The sequence below is a fragment of the Carassius carassius genome, chromosome 29, assembly GCF_963082965.1.
Source record: "Carassius carassius chromosome 29, fCarCar2.1, whole genome shotgun sequence".
In the NCBI taxonomy this organism is placed as follows: Eukaryota; Metazoa; Chordata; class Actinopteri; order Cypriniformes; family Cyprinidae; genus Carassius; species Carassius carassius.
The window spans coordinates 584543-598719 of NC_081783.1; positions in this window are offsets into that span (position 1 = coordinate 584543).

Here is a 14177-nt window from a genome sequence, read left to right on the forward strand (position 1 = left end):
TCTACTGCACTTAGAAGGGTGTACGGCAGAAAGTGTGATGACTGCAGCTCTAGTGCACTTAGAAGGGTGTACGGCAGAAAGTGTGCTGACTGCAGCTCTAGTGCACTTAGAAGGGTGTACGGCAGAAAGTGTGCTGACTGCAGCTCTAGAGCACTTAGAAGGGTGTACAGCAGAAAGTGTGCTGACTGCAGCTCTAGAGCACTTAGAAGGGTGTACCGAAGAATGTGTGCTGACTGCAGCTCTACTGCACTTAGAAGGGTGTACAGCAGAATGTGTGCTGACTGCAGCTCTAGTGCACTTAGAAGGGTGTACGGCAGAAAGTGTGCTGACTGCAGCTCTACTGCACTTAGAAGGGTGTACGGCAGAAAGTGTGCTGACTGCAGCTCTAGTGCACTTAGAAGGGTGTAAAGCAGAATGTGTGCTGACTGCAGCTCTAGTGCACTTAGAAGAGTGTACAGCAGAAAGTGTGCTGACTGCAGCTCTACTGCACTTAGAAGGGTGTACAGCAGAAAGTGTGCTGACTGCAGCTCTAGAGCACTTAGAAGGGTGTACAGAAGAATGTGTGCTGACTGCAGCTCTAGTGCACTTAGAAGGGTGTACAGCAGAATGTGTGCTGACTGCAGCTCTAGTGCACTTAGAAGGGTGTACAGCAGAAAGTGTGCTGACTGCAGCTCTAGTGCACTTAGAAGGGTGTACAGCAGAAAGTGTGCTGACTGCAGCTCTAGTGCACTTAGAAGGGTGTACAGCAGAAAGTGTGCTGACTGCAGCTCTAGTGCACTTAGAAGGGTGTACAGCAGAAAGTGTGCTGACTGCAGCTCTAGTGCACTTAGAAGGGTGTACAGCAGAAAGTGTGCTGACTGCAGCAGAATGAGACGAGCGCTGGAGGAGGTTCCCGAGGAGTTCCCCGTTTGAGCCTCCACCTTCAAACTCTTCAGCTGGAGCCTGATGGTGTTTTTCTCCTCCTAACAATCTTGTTTCCTGCCTCCGCACCGAACAATGGCTCATTCTCCAGCAGGACGGCTCCGTCTCGACCTGCGGCTTGGCAGAAGCAGAGGCCTTCGATTACAACCACACGAGCGATGAAAACACAACCACTGCAGCAACAGTTCATGCAAATCATTCATTCCCAAACCTGTCTGATGTTTAGTGTGCAGAAAGCAGAGAATGAGCTTCTGTTCTCCATGCAGTGCAAGTTTATACTGTCAAGCACAAAAAGTCACTGTTATGAATTATAAAGTAGGGTTTTGTATCGTTTGAATTGTATTAATTCCGATTCTTATCAATTCCCAGTTTCAATAAAAAAAAGTAAAATATTTAGATATCAGACATTTTTATTGTGTCTCTTTTAATATTGAACCATGAATAAAAATCAGAGGGCTACATAAAGCCTCGATTAAGAGCTGTTTGTGTTCAAACTAGAGTGGCACGATCCTGGATTAGTTAAGACTTATTTATTTTATTTATTTATTTTTTTTTACAAATGGAGGTTGTAGTCCTCTTCTGAAGGAAAAATATTAGACAATTAAACAAATGAATGGAATGATTCAATGACTCACTCAAGATTGACTCGTTTCATTACTGGATGAATCAGTGCTTTTGAATGAATCTCTTGAATGAATGATTCCAAGACAAATACATTTTTTACAACCCTTTTTCAGCACCTAAAAATAAAAGATGCACACACCGGAATTGATAGGGGGACTGAAATTTTGCAACAAGTATTCTTATATGGATTTTTTTAAACTGAATAAATGTAACTGTTTTCACAATAAACAGATTCATGCTGATTTGAAGCAATTTGTATACATTTATTTTGAATTTAAATCAGATAAAATCAATGCAAATAGTAATAAACTATGCCATCATTTACTGATTGCAGAAGTCTGGTGGTTTTGTTTACGTGTGGGTAAGATATGCATCACTTTATGTTTATTAGTTTGTGTTAAAAATATCTAGATTGCGAAAGTCAGACTTCAAATGTGACCTGCGCTGCAAAATGACTCACAATAAGCACATTTTCAAAAATGAGTTGTTTTTATTCCATTAAAATATCTTCAAAATGATGTGAGATTTGTTGGAATTGGACCAAAAATGACAGAGCTGCATCTGGTGAATGAAGTCAGCTCTGAGAAAAATGGACTTTAAGATTTCATTATTTTTGGAGATCTATTTCTTATGACTTTACTGAAGCTATTCAATGATCTCCAGTTGTTTCTCAGATCTGGTTTCGGTCGGTTCATCTTCATCTTCATCAGCGGTGTGGAAGTTGATTGTCAAACTGGATCAGAGCCTGGAAGATTTGTAGAGATTTGCAGCTCTTTTCCTCTCCGACAAGTGAAACACTGCGTGTTTATCATCATCCCTACTAACGGCTTTCCTCTGTTGCGTGCAGTGCATCATGGGAAACCCATATCACTGAGTCAGCTGTGGTTTGGTAGTGAATGATGATTTAATGTGTGAAATATTTCATGGCCTGATGGGCTGTTTAGTTCAGATTTGTCCTGAAAACCGCAGGGCTGCATTACAGAGCTTGAGCGAGATACTCTCGACTCGAGAGTAGATGCTAACGGAAAAAACTAATCTCTGAAACACCTGGAGAAATAATTCAGCGTTTCACTCCTGCTTCACACAAACACAGAGTGTGACGCTGCTGCACGGGTCCTGATGAAGCCCAGAAACCTCAGATTTCACTCCACAATCACTGACAAGAAATTGCAATTTTGCATAAAGAGAGTGAGGCCTATTTTAGGAGGATTACAAATGCAATCAGAGTAAATGATCCTCAGATAATGTGGTTCGTGCAGAATATGTCTTGATTCGTGGAGTTTGCATGCGTGTGTAAAGTAAATGTGATGCAGAGCTGCAGAAGATCATTGTGTGTTTGATTGAGCTGCAGCTGTTTGTGGCGAGTTCACATCATTATTGCACATGTGTGTAGACTCTCTCTCGAGCTCAGAAATCAGTCTGTGATCCACCAGAACCATGAGAGGAGCAGGAATCAGTGTGTGTGTGTGTGTGAGTGTATGTGATTAATGGCACAAGTACATGCTTGACAAAGTTAGTGCTGCAATCAAACCTCTAGCATTAATATATTAAAGGAATAGTTCAACTACAAAATACTCTTTGCCGGAAATCTGTTCACCCTCAGGTCATCCCAGATTAGATTAAGTTTGTTTCTTCATCAGGTTTGTAGAAATGTAGCATTGCATCAGTGTCTCATCAATGGATGCTCTGCAGTGAATGGGTGCCGTCAGAATGAGAGCTGATAAAAACATCACAATAATCCGCAGCACTCCAGTTTATTTATTTGTAAATGTTTATTTATTTATTTTATATATGTATGCATGCATGTATGTATATTGTATGCATGTATGGCCAATATACTGTACTTATTCTTAAATATTTCATTAAAATCTTGCATTATACTATAGTAGACATTTTTCTTTTTGACTGATTTTGTTAAAATGTTTTTTTTTTTATGGAGGCTATCTATTCTTTTACATATTTATTTTTAAATATATATTTTTATTATTTTTAAATATTTTACTATATACTGTTGTATGTGTATATATGTATTTTAGGGTTAGTATGGAAGCAGATTAGTCTCAAATATAATTCACGCAAAAAACACGATTCACACATGCGTAGACAATTTCACATGCATGAAACCTAATTCACGTACACACAAAAAAATTCATGTGCGTGAAAAAAAAAATATATTCACAAAAAGCAATTGACATGCGCAAAATAAGATTATATATTTATAAAATATTTGTAGATATACAACTGTGCACAAAAACCTGAGAGTGTCTGAATGTACGAATCGTCATTTACTACGAATCCACTCGGATTTGTGTGTGTGTGTTTTTGAGACTTTCCTGGCAGAGCTCTCTTCCCACGTGGGTCTGTCGTACTCTTTAGCCAATCAGATGCGAGCTTACCATTCAACCAATCATATTATAAGCCACTGAGTGCATTCAAGGAGCACGATTCTGCGCACCTTTTGCGCAATATGGATTAATTAGCCATTACATTTTTCCTCTCGAGCACCAGGGAATCCCTGAACTAAACGATCATGAAGTCGCTGAAGAATATACTGCTTTAGATATTCCTAAATTATAAGAAGAGAAAGATGCATTTCAATGTACAGACAATATATTTAAAAATTAAACAACGTTTCTAAATATCTGATATTGTTTATCTTGATCGAACTACATTGCTTCAACGTAGTGGTTAACAATGACTAGGCTACATGTTTTAAAATGTATTACTGTAAGAAAGTACACACTGACCTAACAGACATCAATGTATAAAACAAGATTATTCAGAATTATAATTTCACAACTCAACTCAAGTAACAAAATGTTACTTTTGTCTTTACAGGTCTTTCTTTTTACTATCCTGATTGCAGTTTAATTTATAATTACTGTAACTGTCCTGTTACAACTGTATTTTTTCTAACTAGTTTTCATTACATACATAGTCATTAGATTATAGTGTATAATGGAAGCTCTTAAAGTGTGATTTTCTATTGGTCTCTCACTGAAATGAATGTGAATGTTACAGCAGCAGTCACAGTTCCCTCTAAACTCAGTAGTAATATAACCTAATAATTACCTATGTTTTTGAGCTTCAAATATCTTGTACTTGAGAGTCAAATAAAGATGATTAATGAGTGTGTTATTTGGCAGAAGAATAGTTCTCAATTATGTCTTTAAAGGAGCCACACTGATAGCTGATTCTTCTTATTCTCTAGCTGTGTTCGTGAGGATCACTTTACTGTGCTGAATGTGTTCTAATGTGTTTAATGTTCTGCATGTAATAGACTTCGTCTTTAGTAAATGTCCAGATTTGTGGTGAAGGTTTCTCTGACCAGCCAAATGATCTTCTTTAATGTGCTTCTTCTCTCAGTTTTGGGGTTTATTGCATGTCCAAAAATGCTGGACTGAATTAAAAGCAACCGTTTGAAGCTAATCGTTCACAGCCAAAAAGCAAGATGATGATTCTTGTACTGTACATAAAAAAAACAATATTTTGACTCTTTTATCCCCAACTGATTTATATATTGAAAGGGTTTTGTGTTTCATCGCGATAGATTTACCGCAAACACAAACACACACTGTTATCGTTGAGTGACTGGCTTCAAAACTTGATTATTATTTTATTATTGCCACATTAAAGGTTGGTTTTACTTTTCTTAAACCAAGAGGAAACATTAGCTTTGCTGTTATGTTGATGTTGTTAATTATTTCCATTCTGTTCTTATCAAATTTGCGTTTTAAATGAATTTCGTTTTTGTGAGGAGAACTGATGAGGACAAATAATATAAACCCAATTTTAAGTTCTTCATGGTGATGTTAAACTTTCTGGCGGTGATTTTAAGAATGATTAATGCATGTTGATGTCACATATAGCAATATGTCTTAAATAAAATATGCCTATTTTCCAATGTTTCTCTTTCTTTTTGGCATTATCTCCTGTTTAGACACATTTCATGATGGTACGTGTAATTTCCTTGATTATAACAATTGTTGCATTGTTAGTAACCTTGTAGTCAAGATATAATGTATATGATATTTATCATGTATGACTAAAATCAGGGATTAAAAATGAATTCTGAGCAAAAATGGTAGGATTTATACTAGATAAACTGTTTTAAAAAATCTGTAAAAATAGGGCACTATGTGCGCTGTATAAATAAGCTTTGAAGGAATTTATTATAACTGTCATGTTTGTGGTTTTTCATCATTATACAGTCTGTTTAAATAAATATTCAGAAACTCATGCAGTGCTACTATTTGTCTTTTTTCTGTTTAACTTTTATTAAACTGCAGATCAAAATAGAATAGGCCTATACCTATTACGGAGTATGTGGGGATTCAGGGGAAAGCTTTAAATTGGTTTAAGTCATATTTGACTTCCAGAAGCATGGCAGTAAGATTTGGTTCATATACATAAACTCGATATCACTTACATGTGGTGTGCCTCAAGGCTCTATTCTGGCCCCAACACTTTTTTCACATTATATGCTTCTGTTAGGAGATTTACTAAGACAAAATAGCGTTTCACTGCTATGTGGATGACTTGAAAGTATATTTACTATTAACAAATTGTAATAGATTAGAACACCTTATGTCATGCCTTTCTGGTAAAAAAAACATGGCTGGTCTCTAACGTTTTATATCTCAATGAGAAAAAGACAGAGGTTGATGTATTGAGGGATGAAGTAGAGTTAAATGTTGGCCCATTGTCTTTGTATGTCAAAGAACACCTTAAAAACTTGGGTGTTTATATCTGGCCAAGATTAAATCATGTCTGACATTTAAGAGTCTTGAAATTGCAATTGATTCTCTCATATCATCAAGATTTGATTACTGTAATTCGTTATACAAGGGTATTTGTAAAGTATCTATCCTATGGCTGCAGAACGCAGTCACAAAATGTGAACACATTACTCAGTCTTTGATTTCTCTACACTGGCTTCTGGATTGATTTTAAGCTTCTTTTATTAGTTTATAAGTCTATGCATTGCCTTGCACTGACCTATCTACTGTATCAGAGCTGCTAAAGAAGAACATTGAGATCAACAACTCAAAATCTACTTAAAATTCCAAGAACTAAGTTAAGCCAGAAAGGAGATTGTGTGTTTGCAGCAGTAGCGCCAGGACTGTGGTTAGCTTACCTTCACATATCAGGGACCCCGACTCTGTACATGTGTTAAAAGTACAGCTAAAGACATATCTGTTTGCCATGGTACATTCTTCATTTTGATAATTTTTGCATTATTATTATTGTTGTTTTAGGTGATTTTTCTTTTCTTTGTTTGATTTGTATATTGAGATTATGTAAAGCACATTGGTCAACATGTGTTATTTTAATAGTGCTATATAAATAAAGTTGAGTTTGACATTGATTAACATTTATTACTGGCGGCAGCAGCTTCTGTCAATGCACAGATCCAGTACACCCTTGTTTCCTTTCTCAACTCTTTATGTTCACTTAAGACAGAACCGAATGTATTTACGGGCAGAGCTGGGTAGTTAACTTACAAATTGTAATCTGTTACTGATTCCAAATGACATGAAACTCCATTATATTACACATTTAAGGGAATATCATGGGGAAGTCGTGGCCTAATGGTTAGAGAGTCGGACTCCCAATCGAAAGGTTGTGAGTTCGAGTCCCGGGCCGGCAGGAATTGTGGGTGGGGGGAGTGCATGTACAGTTCTCTCTCCACCTTCAATACCACGACTTAGGTGTCCTTGAGCAAGGCATCGAACCCCCAACTGCTCCCCGGGCGCTGCAGCATAAATGATGAACACTGCTCCGGGTGTGTGTTAAATGAAGTGTAGACACCTGACCAACATCCACAAAACTGTCAGACTTTCTAAATTTATATAAGCATATATATATTCCTGTTCTAGGCTGTTCTGGCTGGTTGTTAGGACATATAGAGCATAACAGTATGTTACGTTTCTCAAGCCAAAATGATAACAAAAACAGATCTCATGAGGTTTCAGATACATGCAGACTTTTGTGACATAAACAGAACAACCTAGTTGAAAGATCCAGAAAGATGGCCAGGAGTTTGACGTTCTACAGAAACCCAAATCCAGAACAGGATCAGGACAGGCCTACATGAGCGAATGGTTTTGAGAATTGTTCGAGAAACCCAGAACGTGGAGTTATTAGTCCAATTAACAAATTACCCAAACCCTGGGCCACCAGCGACGTGCTCCTGTCGCTTTTACAGCGTCACTGGCAGTCAAACAAGCCGAGCGGCCAATTAAGATCCAGCAGCGGTGCTGCGTTTGGCTCTGAGAGAGAACTTTACACAATACAGCCGTATAAAGATAATGAGGCCGTGTAACCACCGGCCATGAAGGAATACAGATGTGTTTCCATCAGAATTACTCTAGTTGTTCAGAGTCACGTTTTACTTCTCTGGCTGGTTTAAGTCAAGACATTATAGACAAAACCTTGAACATTCGTCCACCAATCAGATTCATGCATTCAACAGTCATTTCTGCAGAAAGACATCAAAATAAAATCTCACATAGTATTTAATTTACCTCAGGCAAGTCATTAGTGTCCACAACTCGTTAGTTCGCAAGAGAAATTAAGTCTAGAGAAGAGAATATTAGACTATATACTCATTATACTTTACATGTTAGTGATTAACAGTCTTAATTATTTAAAGGGTTAGTTCACCCCAAAATTAAGTTAGTCTATGTTTTATTCACCCTCAAGTCATCCTAGGTGTTTCTTTCAGAAAAATCTGAAAGAAACACCAGTCTGAGTTATATTAAACACCAGTCTGAGTTATATTAAAAATGGTCTTTGATCTTCCAAGCTGTTTAGGTGGGTGCTTTTATTCTAAAAGACGTCAAAAAAGTGCACACATCCATAGTAAAAAGTGCCTCACAAGGCTCCGGGGGGTGAATAATGTCCTCCTGTAGAGAATATATCCATATTTAATGTCTGTCTAAATGAATCGGTTGTAAAATAAATTATATTTATATTTCCCCTCCCTGCTGTAACCAAACAATACCGAACTGTAATGTCAAAACTGAAATGCGTACTGAATCGTCATGCCTGTGTACCGTTTTACTCCTACTATACATAAACATTGAAGTTTTCTTCAGGTCCATTAGCTGATCTGTGGTTTTGAGACTCAGGACAGCGTAAGGTTTTTCCTCGTGTGCTCAGGGACTCATAACGATCAGAATCTGACCCGCTTGATTTAATGCCACCCGGCTGCTAGCTAAACAGTGTAGCTACTAAACGCCCGACGAGCGTCTGCGTCTCTGGCTGCGACTGCTGTTTGATTTGGATTGAGGTTTGAAGGTGCTAAAACATTCCTCACGTCTGAGCTGCTGAGCCTAAACCACACTGATCTGCTAGTAAATGAGCTTTGGTAATGGGAAGGGTTTGACGAGCTCGTAGAACATGATCCGGCTGTTTGCCGCGGGTCACCGCCTCACGAGAGACAGATGAACATTCTTAGCTACTTAAATAATACACTTACATTTGTTGAAACCAAATTTATACGTTTCATTCAAACCATACATTTTGATTTATATGATTGAAAATGCTTTGTTTGTCAATTTTTAATTGAGTTTAACCACAACACACTGAAAAAATAAATTTTTAGTTGACCTTTTTCAATGCACTGTGTGGTTTTATTAAATTTGGTTTAAAAACACAAAAAAAAACAAAAAAGGATTTTATTAACTTAACTATTTTAAAAAAAATAATTTAATATCACTGAAACAATAAATTTGTTTATACAAACAAGACACATTTTTATGATAAAATAAGTTAAAAAACAGCTTTAGTTAACAGTGTATTATTAAATTTGATAAATAGACTAAATCAAAATGTAATATCACTGAACCAAATCCGTTAACAAGACTAATTTTTATGCATAAATCATGTCAAATAAAAGCTATAACCCTAAACCACAGTGTCACGCGATCATAAGTTGATTTGAAAGTGTCGTAAATGTGAACGTTTCTTTGGTTTGTCGTGTTTGATTCACAGCATGGAGAGGTTAATGTTTCGGCGTGTTCTGTTTGTCTCTTTCTGGATCCAGCAGCTCTGACTGTAAAAGTCTGGTCCAGCTGGCCGGCGCTGTGGGTTTTATGGGTCCAGACTGTGCCCTTACTCCTCAGCATTTGTGTTAGAAGAGCTGAGCCCTGATAAATCAAACTACCCCAGACGGAGATTCAGAGTGAAATCGAATGATTCAGTCTTTTTGTGGTCTCTTGTGTCTTGTAAAGATGTGTCCAGTAGTCTGTGTGCACAGCTTATCAGATACTGACCCTAACTGGTTACTGATTTGAGCTTCATGGCATTGAATCTTCGGAAAACTAGAGATCTTGAGTACAGCTGTGCACTGAAAAAAACATGCCTTTGAATTCAGGTTTATGATGCACTGCAAAAAATGGAAATGTAGCTGTAACTTTCTGCTATTTGACAATACCTGTCAATTCATCGCGCATCAGTGATATCATACACATATGATGAGACCTTCTTTCCTGGCTGATGGCATTGTGAAGCAGAAAAAGCACTGATTATTTTCCGTATTAAATCATCTCAATGCAAATCAATCCCATTCAAACTGACACATTTCATAGAATTCACTCAATGCTTATTGTGCCCCTTACTTTAACTTACTGAGCATTATCACCTGTGTCTTATGCAGCAAGCAGATATTTGTGCAAACAAGCAAAGGCCAGAAATAAAAACAACAGCATCAGTTAAGTATATTTTTAGTGCTGTCAAACGATAAATCATGATTAATTGCATCCAAAATAAAAGTGTTTGTTTCCATAATACAAGTGTATACTGTGCATATTTATTATGTACATATATACATATAAACATATATTCTGCTAATGCATACATTTATATATATATTTATATATATAAACACAAACACATGCATGTGTATTCAAATCCTTAATTGTTTGACAGCACTAGTCTGAATGTGTGCATATTTATCAGGATTGCGTAACATCGGTGTCGTCTTTAAAACGTAGAAATAATGATCATTTTTTATGTTTAATTACAGTTTGGAGCACTGAGATGCACTAGAGTACTAGACGAGGACTTAATGAACTGTTTTTGTGAAAACCTCTAATTCGACCAAAATTGACATGTTTTTTTTTTTACCAAAATTAGCCCATGTGCAATTTTTCCAGCACAGGTCACATATACTGTAAACTTGCAATTCTGAGAAGAAAAGTCAGAATTAGGAGACACAAACTTGCAATTGCAAGAAAAAAAATCATACTTCATACTCGTCATAGTTGAGAAGAGTCTTGAGGAGTAAATGTGTCTCTTATTTCTCGGTGTTTCAGATTTCGAGCTGATCGTTGGTCCGCTGTGTTTAGCAGAAAGGCAGATTCATCATTCTCTGACGCTTCCAGAAGAATCACGCACACAAGCTGTAATGTTTTATTCTCTTAGAAACGCGATGTTGTCGAGCAGCGAGCGGGACGAGGCTCGATCAGCCGGTTTGATGCACGCTGAGATCTGATATGCACATGTATTGTGTTTGGAAGACGTACAATCAGAGGCGCTGGAAGCCTGAGGTTTGGGCTTGGCGGCGTTCGCCATCAAACATCTGGGAAGCAAATGATTCTTTATGGATGAGTGTTAATTCATCAGTGGAGCTGTTTCATGAAAGTGTCATGCTGCTCATCTGATCAGATGAAGAGCGTAAACAGATCCAGAGGGAGGTGTGCAAACGCCGGGCTTTCTGGGTAAACCGATTAGTTGAGATTGAACATTGATTCACTCACGAAGACTCAGAAGAGGTGTGAAGTATTTGAGTAAATGTGACTAATTACTGTACCTGTAGATTTACTGAGTGTCAAAGATATTAGAAAGATATCGCTACTTTTTTTGAGTGAGTATCTGTAATCTTTACTCCACTGAATTTGTAATGAGCGTTGTTTTTGTTAAATGTTCTTTGTGCATTGTCTTGGACTTTTATGTCACTTCCTGTCTCCCGTGGGGTTTGTAGTCAGTTTGTAGTCCACTTGTTCATTGGTTCCCCTTGATTAGTCTCTCCTGGTTTGTCTTGTTATCTTGTTTGCTCCCTGTATAGACTTATATATAAAGTGTTTCTTTAGTTCTTTGTGAGTTGTTGAATGTTATGGTGGTCTGTTTGACCATCATTCTGTTCTTTGTTCCCTGTAGTCTGTGGCTTATTGTTTTTTCTAGTTTTCCATGAGATATCTGCACATAGATCCTTGCCTAAATTCAGCAGGATGTCATCAGACAAACGAGTACATCACTCAGTGTATATATATATCACAGTACTGCTAAATGAAAACATGTAAAGTGTGAATAAGACACAGATGCAGAAGGTAAAGATGATGACAGAAGCAGAGGAAGAAACATTTCTGATTATTATCAATGTCGAACACAGTTGTGCTGCACAATATTGTTCTGGAAACTGTTCAGGATTCCCAGATAAACAAAGTTCAAAAGAATTTATTTGAAATATAAACCTTTGTTACATAAGAAATGTCTGTACTGTCACTTTAAATCAATTTAATGCATCCTTGATGAATAAAAGTATTAATATCTCCTCAAAAACCTAACTAACCCAGAACTTTTGAATGATAGCGTATCACAGTTTCCACAAAAAAATATGAGGAAATAAATCTTTTATTCATCAAGACTGTATAAAACTGACCGAAAGTGTCAGGAAACATTTATAATGTTACAAAACATTTCTGTTTCAAATTAGTGCTGTTCTTTTGAACTTTCTGTTTATCTGTGAATCCAGAAAAAAAGTTTGTGCATGCGTGCTTGTGTGTGTGTATGTGTATATATATATATATATATGTGTGTGTGTGTGTGTGTGTGTGTGTGTGTGTGTGTGTGTATACTGTAGCTTTGAATGTCTGTGTGTAGTTTCTGTAAGGAGATTAATTCAGGGTTTTCTTGGCTCTGTTTCTGATATTCATAAATGGTTAGTCACCCAAAAGTGAACTGAAATGTCTTCTGGAGTGAACAATAATGACCCAAGTTCTGTTGTAGCTGCTCGGTTTCTTAAGGTCAGTTTCCACGCGGTGTTGAATTTACTGCAGAAAGCTGAATTTAAGATCCGATGACATCTGAATCTCGACATGTTTCATAACTGTGTGTGTCTGTTCAGGAAGTACTTCTGATATCCGATCTCTTCGAGATTTCGACATGAAAACGATCCGCAGTGACTCCCTGACCTCCAGATCAGAGCCAGCATCTCTGAAATATGAAAGATGTGTGATGTGGTCAGTTTCTCGAAGTCTTCAGAGCACGGGTCAGGAGGAGTCTGTTAGCAGATCGCAATTTACTGAGTCTTAAAACCATCCAATTCCACCTAAACCTCGTCTGGTTCCAGAAGGAGCTCAGATTCGAGCCGCTTTAGCAAATAGTTTAGTATAATGATCCTGTAACGTCCGGCTCATGAATCAAAGCTGGCTGGTTTAGTGACGATGTCTATGCAGTCAGCGAGGGACCTTGTGATTAATTAGATGGTTTTCAACCTGCACTTTAAAGCTTATTTGAATCTGTTCAAATAGTTTCTGCAGTTTTTAATTGGTTGATTTTCTTTCTTTTGATTTAAACTCCTCAGCCAATGTTTCCCTTTTCATATAAACTCAAGATAAACGTCTCTTTTCTTGTAGAAATACAGACACATCTATCACTGTCTCTTCATGACATGCTTCTAGAAACTGGAACAATACGACAGAAATTTATGCAAAACCAAGTTAAATAAATGCTGCAATTATTTCGGCATTCGGTCATTACATGAATAGAGCTTCTGTTATGGGTAATTATATTAACAGATTAATGCAGTCAATGTAAACGCCATTTACCCTCAGGATTTAATGTCTGAGTTTGTACAAGTCAAAGATGTAAAGTTATAGCCTATTTATTTCCACAGGGTTTTATATGTATTTTATTAATTAGTAACTTAACATGTTTTCCAGTAAAAATATCAAAAAGTTCAAAATCAGGGATTTACTTAGGACGAAAATTAAAGAATTATATTAAATAATTACCAAATATCAGATTGTAGTGAGTTTATGCTTAAAATGAGAACAAATCTGCTAGTGGACTATATTTAATATTATATTATTTTCTGACATACTTTTCTAGTTTTAGGCTTGATCTCACATCATTTTTATAAATCTTTTAGTCATCGAGACATAATATCCTCAATCAGTCGATGTGTCTTGATTTAAGAATATTTAGATGTTTGTGCTTGAAAACAAGACAGAAATACTGAGAAAGAACAGCATATTTTGCAGTGATTAAATATAAAAATACTGTGATTATTTAGTTTTGTTCAGTTCAGTAACAGTCAATGTTGTACAGTTCATGACAATAAAAGTGTAGAAACAATTTTAACTCAGAAATTGCCAGTAACTTTTTCTATTTTTTGTAAATTAAAGTTAATCTAACCATGCAATTTCCAGTTAGCAAGATGAACAATTTTGTAAAAATTAAATTGCTTGTAAAATAGTGGAACTGAAAAGGTAATGCATTGAATTAAACATAAATCTTTGCAAGTAGAAAGAGTGAAATTATATTTTCTTGCAAAACGCACACCAATTCACTTCAAGAAAGTGTAGGAAATGTCACAGAAGACAATAGCTTCATTATTCAGCTCA